At 43.8% G+C, this 12,777-nt stretch overlaps 1 protein-coding gene across 1 annotated transcript in view; it reads right to left on the minus strand.

Annotated features, from left to right (window-relative positions):
• The window catches only part of R3HDM2 (R3H domain containing 2), a 277,530-nt gene extending 266,134 nt beyond the window's left edge, over positions 1-11,396 (minus strand). The window contains 1 exon segment of the mRNA XM_058308301.2: positions 11,091-11,396. The gene's annotated coding sequence lies outside the window, so the exon portion shown is untranslated.
• Positions 11,397-12,777: the final 1,381 nt, after the last annotated feature.

The following is a 12,777-nucleotide window of genomic DNA, read 5'->3' on the forward strand; positions in this document are numbered from 1 at the left end:
CAAGAAAACCTCCACAATTTAATGAAAGACATGAATATGCACATTCAAACAAGATAATCTCAAAGAGAACCAAGCCCAGACACATAGTAATCAAACTGTTGAATAACAAGGAAAAGACGAGTTCTGATAGGTGGAAGAGAAAAACATGTTATATACAAGGGAGTCCCAAAGTATTAAATGCCAACTTCTCATCAGAAACCACAGAAGCAAGAAGTCACTGGGATGAAATATTTAAAATGCTAAAAGAAAACAACAGCCAACCAAGAATATTATATCTGCAATACTGTATTTCAAAAATTAAGGCAAGGAGTGGCTATGGCTCAAGCAGTTGGGCGCCTCCCTCCCACATGGGAGGTCCCGGGTTCAGTTTCCAGTACCACCTAGAAGAAAACTGAGCAGATACAGAGAGGACATAACAAACAGACAGAGAGCAGACAGTGAGCACAAACAACGAGGGAAGAGATAAATATATCAATCTTAAAAAAAAAAAAAAGGTGAGATTAAGACATTCCCAGATAAACAAAAGCTGACAGAGTTCATAACCAGTAGACTTACCCTACAAGCAATGGTAAAGGGAGTTCTTAAGAATGATAGCAGGAAAGCAAACTTGGCCCAATGGAAAGAGTGTCCACCTACCACATGGGAGGTCCGTGGTTCAAACCCCGGGCCTCCCTGACCCGTGTGGAGCTGACCCATGCACAGTGCTGATGCATGCAAGGAGTGCCCTGCCACGCAGGGGTGCCCCTGCGTAGGGGAGCCCCACACGCAAGGAGTACGCCCCATAAGGAGAGCCACCCAGCTAGAAAGAAAGTGCAGCCTGCCCAAGAATGGCACTGCACACAGGGAGAGCTGACACGAGATGACGCAACAAAAAGAAACACAGATTCCCAGTGCTGCTGATAAGGATGGAAGTGGTCACAGAAGAACACACAGCGAATGGACACAAAGAGCAGACAACTGGGCGGGGGGGAGAGAAATAAATAAAAATAAATCTTAAAAAAAAAATGATAGCAAAGGACACTAGACAATGGATCAAAGCAGCATAAAGAAATAAAGTCCTCTGATTAAAGTAATGCCAGTACTACTGTAATTATAAACACCAGTACTATTTTAACATATATATATATATTTTTAAAGATTTATTTATTCCCCCCCTCACCCAGTTGTCTGTTCTCTGTGTCTATTTGCTGCGTCTTGTTTCTTTGTCCGCTTCTGTTGTCGTCAGCGGCATGGGAAGTGTGGGCGGCGCCATTCCTGGGCAGGCTGCACTTTCTTTCACGCTGGGCAGCTCTCTTTATGGAGTGCACTCCTTGTGCGTGGGACTCCCCTATGTGGGGGACACCCCTGCATGGCAGGGCACTTCTTACATGCTTCAGCACTGCGCATGGGCCAGCTCCACACAGGTCAAGGAGGCCCGGGGTTTGAACCGCGGACCTCCCACGTGGTAGATGGACGCCCTAACCACTGGGCCAAGTCCGTTTCCCTTAACATATTTTTAGTACATAACTCCACTCTATTTCTTAAAGGTTCTAAAATGCAAATACATAAAAAGAAATGATGAATTTATGACTTTGAACCTACAATGTATAAAAAAATGATTTGTAACAAGTACAACAAAAAGGAGAGGGGACAGAGGAGCATAGGAAGTGTTATGTGCAAGCTACTGAAGTTAAGTTGGTATTAAATCAAATGGGATTGTTACTGATTTAGGAGGTTAAACTTAAGACCCATGGAAAATACAAAGAAAACCAATGAAAAATATATGCAGAAAGAAATGAGAAGAGATTCATAGTACTACAAAAAAATATATATATTAAAATAGGCATTAAAGGAAGACTTAAAGGACAACAAAAAGTGTAAGACTTACAAAGAACAAAGAGCAACATGACAAAAGAAAGCCCTGCATTAGCAGTAGTTACTTTAAAAGTAGCTGAATTGGGAAACGGATGTGGCTGAAGTGATAAGGCTTCCACCTACCATATGGGAGAACCTGGGTTCAATCCCTGGGGCCTCCTGGTGAAAAGGAAGAACAGAAAGCGTGCCTGCACGGCAAGCCAGTGCCCATATGGCAAGCCAAGTGCCTGCATGGTGAGCCAAGTGACCACAGAGCAAGCCAAGTGACCGCACAAATGCCCACATGGCAAGCCAAGTGCCCATGTGGTGAGCCAAAGCCCTTCTGGTGAGCCAGTGCTCAAGCAGTGAGCCAAGTGCCCACATGGTGAGCCAAGTGCCTGCATTGAGTGCCCGCACGGCAAGCTAGCACCTGCACAGCAAGCCAAGAGCCCACATGGCAAGCCGGTGCCCGTACAAGTGAATCACATAGCAAGATGATGACACAACAACAAAAAAGAGACGAAGAGGAGAATCAAGGTGAAGAGCAGCAAAGACCAGGAACAGAGGTGGCACAATTGACAGGGAACCTCTCTCCACATCAGAAGTCCCCAGGATCCAATCCCGGTGAATCCTGGAGGAGAAAGAAGAGGACAAAAAGAGAAACAAATACAGAAGATCACACAGTGAATGGACACAGACAACAAAAACAGCAGGGAGGGGGAAAAGAAGAAAAACTAAACAAACCTGTTTAAAAAAAAAAAAAAAAAGTACCTGGCTTAAACTCTCCAGTCAAATGGCAGAGATTGGTAAAACATAAAAAAAGCATGATGGAACTTTACACTGTTTACAATAAACTCACCTTAAATTCAAAGACTTAAGAATGTTGAAAGTGAAAGGATGGAAAAAAATATATACTATGAAAATAGAAGCCAAAAGAGAGCCGAAGTAGTTATACTAACATTAAATACTCAAAAACTCTAAGAAGGGATAAAGAAGGTCCCTATATACAGATAAATGGGCAATTCAATAAAAAGTCTTAATTATAATATATGAGACAAGTATTGGTAGACTTGAAGGGAGAAATAGACAGTTCTACATTACTAGTAGGAGACTTCAATATACTACTTTCAATAGTAGAACATCTAGACCAGGGCTTCTTAACCAAAGGTCCACAGACCCAAAGATTTTAGGGGATCCATGAGCTTGCATAGAAAATTTAAAAAAAACAGTATTTATGGGGGGATGTGTTGGTGTAGGTATATTTATTAAATAAATCACAGTATAGTGTGGACTTAGTATGATTTTTTTTTCTTTTTGAGGTACCAGGGGTGGGGGTTGAACCTAGTACCTCATATGTGGGAAGAAGGCACTCAACCACTGAGGGACATTGGCTCCCCTGGGTTAGTTTTCTCATTTTCTTTTGTTTTTGGTTTGAGGAGGCACAAAGAAGCCAACTGAGGGAAGCGGACTTGGCCCAGTGGATAGGGCGTCCATCTACCACATGGGAGGTCCGTGGTTCAAACCCCAGGCCTCCTTGACCCATGTGGAGCTGGCCCATGCGCAGTGCTGATGCACACAAAGAGTGCCCTGCCACGCAGGGGTGTCCCTGCGTAGGGGAGCCCCACACACAAGGAGTGCACCCCGTAAGGAGAGCCGCCCAGCCCGAAAGAAAGTGCAGCCTGCCCAAGAATGGCGCTGCACACACAGAGAGCTGACACAACAAGATGACACAACAAAAAGAAACAGAGATTCCCATGCCGCTGAGAACAACAGAAGTGGACAAAGAAGAACACACAGCAAACAGACACAGAGAACAGACAACCGGGGGGGGAGGGGAGAGAAATAAATAAATAAATCTTTAAAATAAAGTAGATGTGGCTAAACTGATAAGAGCGTCTGCCTACCATATAGGAAGTTCCAGGTTCGAACCCACGGCCTCCTGGCCTATGTCGTTAGCTGGACCATGCACAGTCCTACCATGTGCAAGGGGTGCCATGCCACACAGGGGTGTCCCCCACGTAGGGGAGTCCCACGTACAAGGAGTGCGTCCCGCAAGGAGAGCCGCCCCATGAAAAAAGTGCAGCCCACCTAGGAGTAGCTCTGTACACACAGAGAGGTGACGCAGCAAGATGACACAACAAAAAGATCCATAGATTCCCGTACTGCCTGACAAGAATGCAAGCAGACACAGAACACACAGCAAATGGACACAAGAGAGCAGACAACAGCAGGGGGGTGGGGAGTAAGGGGAGAGAGATGAATAAAAATAAATCTTAAAAAAAAAATTTTTTTAAACCAACCGGGGCAGTAGATGTGGCTCAAGCAATTGGGCTCCTATCTACCATATGGAGTACAGGGTTTGATGCCCAGGGCCTCCTGGTGAAGGTGGGCTGGCCCACATGGAGTGCTGCCCCGTGCAGGAGTGCTTCCCCGTGCAGGAGAGCTGCCCCACGCAGAGAGCTGGTACAGCAAGATGACACAACAAAAAGAGGCACAGAAGAAGCAGAATAAGAGACGCCAGATCAGGTGGCACAAGAGCATGATCACCTCTCTTCCACTCCAGAAGGTCCTGGGAGGTGCCTGGTGAGAATACAGGTAGAAACAGAAGAACACACAGGAAATGGACACAAAGAACAGACAAGGAGGGGGGAAAAGGGGGGGGAAATAAATGAATCTTTAAAAAAAAAAAAAAAAAACCAACCAAGGGAAGCACCTGTGGCTCAAGTAATTGAGCCCCCTTTTACCATATGGAGGACCAGGGTTTGATCCCCAAGACCTCCTGGTAAAAAAAAAAAGAAAAGAAAAAAAGGTGTCCCAGACCTGCACAGTAACAGGCACAGGCCCCCACACAGCAAAGTGACACACCAAAAAGGATGATAATGCAATCAGACAAAAAAGTAAAAAAAAACAAAAAAAACACAAATGATTTCTGGTATTTTGCATCAGCACCGCTTTGGCTAAACTAAAACACTTTTCATGCTCACAGATTAGAATACTGAATTTTGTTAAGATGTCAATTCTACCCAAATCAATTTACAGACCCAATGCAATCCCAATCAAAATTCCATCAGCTTTCTTTAAAGAAAAGGAAAAGTCAGTTATAGAATTTCCCACACTCCCCTAAATGGCTCCCTCGTCTGTCTGCTCACTGTCTTTGCTTGTTGTCTTCTCATTGACCCTGCTTGTTATGCCCACTTTTCTTCTTTAGGAGGCACTGGGAACCAAACTCAGGACATCCCATGTAGGAGGCAGGTGCCCAACTGCTTGAGCCACATCTGTTCCCTGCTCATTGTATCTGTGTCTGCTTATTGCATTAGCTTGTTGCATCATCTCATCTTCTTTAGGAGGCACACAGAACCAAACTCGGACCTCCCATGTGGGAGGCGAGTACCCAACCACTTGAGCCACATTCGCTCCCCAATGGTAGAATTTTAAGGAAGGGTAAGGGGCCCCAAATAGCCAAAGCCATCTTGAAAAAAGAAGAATGGAATTTGAGGACTCACACCTCCCAAAGAGACAGTAATCAAAACAGCATGGGGGAGTGGATGTGTCTCAAGCAGTTAAGCACCTGCTTCCTACATGTGAGGTTCCAGGTTCAGTTCTGATACCTCTGAAAGAAAAAAAAAAAAACAAGCACCACACAAAATAAACAGAACCAACTCAGGGTAGCTGATGTGGCTCAGTGGTTGATTGCTGGCTTCCTACATACAACATCCTGGTCTCAACCCCCAGCATCCAATACGTCTAAAAAAAAAAAAAAAAAAAACAGATGGGAAGCAGATTTGGCTCAATGGACAGGGTTTCTGCCTACCACATGGGAGGTCCAGGGTTCAAATCCAGGGCCTCCTGACCCATGTGGTGAAGCTGGTCCACATGCAGTACTGATACACGCAAGGAGTGCCATGCCATGCAGAGGTGTCCCCACACGCAAGGAGTGCACCCCAAAAAGAGAGCCGCCCCAAGCAAAAAAAGCACAGCCTGCCCAGGAGCAGCAATACACACACTGAGAGCTGATGCAGCTAGATGACACAGCAGAAAGAGCCACAGCCTCCCGGTGCTACTGACAAAGAATCCAAGGGGACACAGAAGAACACATAGCAAACAGACACAGAGAGCAGACAACTGGGAGGAGGGGAAGGGGAGAGAAATAAAAAATAAACAGTACTGGCACAAGGAAAGACATCTAGATCAATGGAAGCGAATTGAGAGCTCCAAAATCAACCCTCACATTTATGGCCAACTGACTTTGACAAGAGGGCCAAGACAACTTATCAGGAAAGAATAGTCTCTTCAATAAATGGTGCCAGGAAAACTGGACACGCATATGCGATAGAATGGAGGTGAACTCCTACTTCACACCATATATAAAAATCAACTCAAAATGGATCAGAGACCTAAATATAAAAGCCAGAACTCTAAAGCTCCTAGAAGAAAATGTAGGGAAACTCTCCAGGTCTTTGTGTTAGGCAATAGTTTCTTAGACTTTATAGCCAAAGAACAAGGATCAATAGAAAAGAAAAAATAAATAAATGGGACCTCATCAAAATAAAAACCTTTGGCACAACTATGTGATTATACCAAACGCCATTCTGATTGCACACTTTGGATGAACTGTATGCTTTATTAATATATACAAACAAAATTGATTTGTTTAAAAAACCAAAGCCTTTTGTGCATCAAAGGAATTTATCTTGAATGTAGAAAACAACTTATGCAATGGGGAAAAATATTTGGAAACCACATATCCAAATATAGGTTTAATATCCAGAATATATAAAAAACTCCTCCAACTCAACAATAAAAAAACAAACAATGCAATTTAAAAATGGGCAAAAGACAGGAATATACATTTCTCCAAAGATATACAAAATGTCGAAAAAGCACATGAAAAGATGACCAACTTTACTAGCTATTAGGGAAATGTAAATCAAAACCACAATGAGATACTATTTCATACCCACTAAAATGGCTACTATTAAATAATAAGTGTTAGAGAGGATGAGGAGAAACAGGAACACACATTCATTACTGGTGGGAATGTAAAATGGTACAGCTGCAGTGGAAGACAGTTTGGCGGTTCCTCAGAAAGGACAGAATTACTATATGACCTGGCATGATCTCACCAACACAAAATAATTAGAATAAACACTTAAACATGCGATCTCTATGACACATTCTCATCTCTTATGTCATAGAGATCGCATGTTTAAGTATCTTGGACCTGAGAAAGATTTCACAGAAAATGTGAAAGGATAAAAGGAGACAATAAAAGTTTGGTAGAAGCTTTTGCCAATCTGCCTTAATCATGTTGGAAATTATTCACAAAACTAGAATAGGGAAGCAGACTTGGCTCAAAGGATAGGGCGTCCACCTACCACATGGGAGGTCCAGGGTTCAACCCCAGGGCCTCCTTGACCCAGGTGGAGCTGGCCCATGCGCAGTGCTGATGCGCGCAAGGAGTGCCCTGCCACACAGGGGTGCCCCCCACATAGGGGAACCCCACGCACAAGGAGTGTGCCCCGTAAGGAGAGCCGCCCAGCATGAAAGAAAGTGCAGCCTGCCCAAGACTGGCACAGCACACACACGGAGAGCTGAAGAAGCAAGATGACGCAACAAAAAAAGAGACACAGATTTCCAGTACTGCTGACAAGAATAGAAGTGGACACAGAAGAACACACAGCAAATGGACACAGAGAACAGACAACTGGGGCAGGGGGGAAAGGGAGAGAAATAAAAAACAAATCTTAAAAAAAAAAAAAAAGGGTGAAAAGGCATTAGGAGAAAATTAAAAACAAAACAAAAAAACTAGAATATACCTCTGATGTTATTTCTTTATTCAAATAACATCAGAACCATATTCAGTTCAATGCATTCTAGATCACCAAATTTTCCACTATCCACAAATCATTTTCTCATAGGCCTGGCAGGTTTCAACATCCTGGGAAAGGTTTAAGCAAAAGCTTTAGCTTTGCCACTAGCATTCAACAAAGTGTTGAAAGCACTACCTCACCTCCTTTGCCTTCCAAAGCTAGAAAAGAATGAGAGTCTGCACCATAGAGAAATCTCATCCAGGCCACTTTAGCCAGAAGGTTAATGAAGGTTACAAATGTACCAACCAAGAAATAATAAAAGAATAAATAAATGTGGGATAATACAAAGACCTCAAGGTGCCTGCTCCTTTTACTCTCAAGCTTAATATGGATGGAATTTAGTTGTTAAAGATGCCTCCCAAAACTGATTTGTGAAAAAAGGTTCAAATAATCTCCAGAACCAAAACTCTACCATTGTTAGAAAAAACGATTCTTATTGTCTTTGAGCTTAACTACCTCCACATGAATAGGGGGTAGAAATCTAACCCAGAGTGCCAGGACTATAAATATTAACGTCCTCAATCTACCAAAAAACTGAAAGTGGAACTGGCCTGCTGTGTTCTTAGGGGTCAAAGAGAGCCCAGGATAGTGATATGTGTCTCAGCAAGGATGTGAACAGATCACAGAGCAGAGCCTGAAGCAGTAGATAAAAATTCTAGCCATATGACAGATCTGAGATAATCTTACTCCAAGCCCATCAATGAAAGCTCTCCACAGCCTATCCTCTGCACCTTCAGAGTGCTTTTATTCAATGGCCTGAAAGCACAAGACTTTTGTCAAATAAGAAATGTGACAAGAACTGACAGGAGAAAAAAAAAAATAGCTCGAAGTCTTCCAATGAGTACCTTACAAAATCCTAGTGAAAACCCACCCCAAATCTCCAAGGATAACCAATACCCATTCTCTGGTCAGAAATTCATGACAATGAGAGCGCTCAAGAATAAAAACCGGGGAGTGGATGTAGCTCAAGGGGATGAGCACCTGCTTTGCACGTACAAAATCCCAGGTTTCATCCCCGTACCTCTAAAAACAAACGAATGAAAAAAAAAAAACAACTCTCATTAGCCAGCAGGTGTAGCTCAGTGGTTGAGTGCCTGCTTCCCATATACGAGGTCCTGGGTTTAATCCCAGGTACCTAAAATAAATTAATTAATAAATAAAAAATCCTCTATACCTATTCATTCAGTCAATAAATTTGTTGAACATTTTCTGCATGTCAACTGCTGTACTAAGTGCTGAGGATACAATTAACAAAACAAAAAACATCTGTCCTCATGAAGTTTACTTTCTAACCGAGGGGAGAGTAAATTAAATAATAGTATGTGATAGAATGATAGGAGTTAAAGAGAAATTCAGGCAGAGAAGTAGGAAACAGAGTGAGCTGTGTAAATGTATGCAGGCAGGAGCTTTGCAATTTAGAGTCAGGGAAATGTCACTCACTGTTGAGTGGCATTTGAGTAAAGACCTGAAAGAGATAAAGGGACAAACCAGGCAGCTTTTTTTCCTTCCCTTTTTTTTTTTTGTTTTTTGTTTTTTTTTTTTTAAGATAAATAGATCACACAAAATGTTACATTAAAAAACATAAGAGGTTCCCATATACCCCACTCCCCACCCCCACCCCTGCTCCTCCCACATCAACATCCCCTTTCTTCGGTAAGGCAAATTTATTCAGACAGCTTTTTAAGGTGTGATCCAGAGAAAGAGAAGAGTGCGTAAGACCCTGAAGTAGAATTATGCCCAGTGTATTGAAGGAACAACTAAAAGACTAGTATGTGTAGTGGGGGGAAAAGGGGTGTTACTGATCTAGGGCCTTAAAGGTAATTGTAAAGACTTTGTTTGGTTTTTATTCTGAAAGAGAAAGGAAGTAATCTCCTCTTCTGACTCCTTCCCATTGAAAAATATCAAACACACTCTTTTGATAAATTTTGTAAAACCAAAACTTTTTTCCAAATTTGAAGTTCTGCAATACAGAGCATATGGTGAACACTGAGGCAGCTGGAACTGCAACTCTGCAATTTGACTTTGGCTGACAGAATTCATCAGACCTTCAAGAAACTTTCTTCTCTCAACCCTGTAAAGAAGTGCAACAAGAGAAGAAAAATACAAAAGTGAACTGAACTAACCTAACCCACCACATTAATTTTTTTTTGCTTGATGTCACAGGTAACCCACAGGACTCCATATAAGGGATAAAAAGAAATATTAGGGGGGGGAAAAAAGTAATATTGGAGGGTAGCAGATGTGGCTTAAGCAGTTGAACGTCTGCTTCCCACTTGGGAGGTCCTGGTTCGGTCACCAGTGCCTCCTAGAACAACAAAAACAAACAACAAGCAAACGAACAAAAAACCCAATTCAGGGGAGGATAATGTGCAATGTGGCTCAGCGATTGAGCACAGGCTTCCCACATACAAGGTTACGAGGTCCCAGGTTCAATCCTCACCCTGCCCCTTCAAAAAAAAATAATAATAACTGGAGAAAGAAAATGAAAAAAAAAAATGCATTAGGAAGAAAAAAGAGCCATAAACAACAATACAAACGTCCGTTTCACCATCTGAAAACACAATAAAACGCTAGGAATTTATGTTCCCCAAGAGGAACCCTCTTCACCAGTCTCCACGTTGCCCAACATCAGACAGGAATCACAAATATTGAGAAGCCTATTTGAAAAAATATATAGGTACGGACATTCATCCACCTGGAATCTGAATTTAAATTTTCCCACACTTTTACTTCTTTGGTTTTACGAACCTCTGAGGCTATTACTTGGTCATTTATCATCATTATTCAAGTACACTTCACTTTGAGTGAAGAAATATTCCCTGGGGTTACTAAGCTACTGGTCACAAATGCTGAAAAAATTTATCTCTTACACAAAACCAAAATCGAGAAGTTTTCAAGGACTCAAAAATGAGTTATAAGCTTAGCGTAAGCCCAACCTAAACGCTCAAGAAATATCTCCCCGTACGTGCCAACCCAAATCCTTGTCCCTGGAATAAACTCGGACACCGGCATGATTTAAAACACTCCAACACCTCTCCCTCCTATTTTCCCAATGCTTGAAGGAAAACAGGGACCCAGGAAACGCCTGGAGCTAGTAGTCACCCCAAGCACAAGGGAGCAACAGCTTTTAGGTCCCACCGCAAAGGCCACAGGTGGCGCCAGCCCCCCGCCCTCCGCCAAGCTTCTCGCCGGCGCTCCACCCGCACACTCCGGGCGCTCGGGCTTCGAGCTCGTCCTCCCCGGGCGACTCGGGCCCTGACCCACCAACCCGACGCCCGGGTAACTACAGTGAGGGGGACCCAGGCGGAGGACCCCCCCGCCCGCCGCCACGCCCCCTCCCCGCGGGCGGCCCGCACTGCCCGCCCCTTGGCTGGGAGGTGGCCTCACCTGGCACGGGCCCTAGCTAGGAGGGCGCCCGCGTCTGGGCCCGCCCGCCGCCCGGGCCCACGGCCTCTCTGCTGCGGCTCGGCACCGACTGCCGGCGGCGGCGCGCTTCAGGGGCGGGGTGTTCTCGACGGGGGTTTCCCCGGGGCCCAGGGCGGGGAAGCAGGGGGGACCGGGACCGGGGCGGGGAAGGGGAAAGGGACCTGGGGAGGAGGGGGAGAGGGGGAAGACGGGGGGGAGCCAAACCCGGAGAGGGAGAAAAGGGGGGAGGGGGAAATCAGAAGGGGAAGAAAGGCCCAGAGTCCGCCCCCCCGCTGCCGCCTGCGCGCTACGTCACCACGCCCGCCGTAGTCGTCACTGCGTCCTGCGCTCCGCGCGTGCCCCTTTCCTTGCCTGCAAACGCTCTCTTCCTCCCTAATCACTCCACACACTCGCACTTTTCCTCCACGCAGACACACGAGCGTGCTTGCTCGCTCACTGTGTTGCTCCATCCGCGTTACCGTGGAAACTGTGAAGCCGCCACGCCAGATCCGTGAAGATTCTTCAGTCCACCTTGAGGCTATCGAGGGGGTCGAGTGAACCTTAAATTTAGACCACACTAATAATTTTAACTGTAAAGTAATTTCAATTCATTGAACACTTCTTAAACAGGTTTTTCCGTGCTCCAAAATGTGTTCATCAGTTGCAATGAAGGTGCCACACTAATGAAGGATGTTACTGTGGGTAAACAGGGGCAGTGTGGGGAGCTGGGCATACGGGAAGCCCTATATTTTTTATATAACATTTATATAATGAAAATATTTTTTTTAACAAATTAAAAATTAAAAAAATAAAACAGGTTTACCAAAAATAGAGCATATATTCAATAAATATGTGTTGTATAAATAAAGATTTAAGATAGTGTGGTAAGTTAAGTGTCCACTTTACAGATGAAAATAGGAAGAAAATCCTTCCAATTAAAAACACATTATATATATTTTTTAAATCACATTCTGACCATCACCCCTTCTCTAAATAAAATATAATTCATTTTCTTATGAATCATCTTAAATTTCCAACCTTCCCCGTTGCATCCATTCTGGGCAGAATCAGTTTAGTTATCGTGTGTATTTGGATTACTTACTAGTCACTCCCTCAAAGAAGCCGTGTAGTCTTACATTGACAGAATTTAACCATGAAAATTTACTGTGCGACAGGAACTGCTATAGTAAAAATATCAAATAATTGTACTACAATGTGTTATAACAGAGAGGTGTTCAATGAGCAATGGAAACACAAGAAGGAGCAATTAGTTCTTAGAGGTAAAGGGAGGCTAAGTTACATAGAAGCTGCAATGAAATTTCAACTGAACTTGAACATAATTAGGCTCTGTGCTGGAACTGATCACCACAGCAGGTGGGCCAGGTTGTAGGAAAGAGCTGGAGGGACACAGCTCTACCATGGGATTGTTGTACCCCAAATGGCTTGCATTTTTTTGAAACAGAGAGCTACTGGCCCAATCTTTTTCTTTTGAGACAAAGCCCCTGAATTTGGGCCCTTATTATGTGTAGGTGCAAGGGCTCATTTATGTGTAAGGGCTGGTACCAAGGAAAAGCATTTTTGGAAGTTGCTATTCCACTTACTGCAATTGCACAACACCCATGCTTTCTGGTCTTGATAGTAAACTAGCCACGTGCTGAAATTTTCATGA

This window comes from Dasypus novemcinctus, chromosome 12 (assembly GCF_030445035.2).
Source record: "Dasypus novemcinctus isolate mDasNov1 chromosome 12, mDasNov1.1.hap2, whole genome shotgun sequence".
Lineage (NCBI taxonomy): Eukaryota > Metazoa > Chordata > Mammalia > Cingulata > Dasypodidae > Dasypus > Dasypus novemcinctus.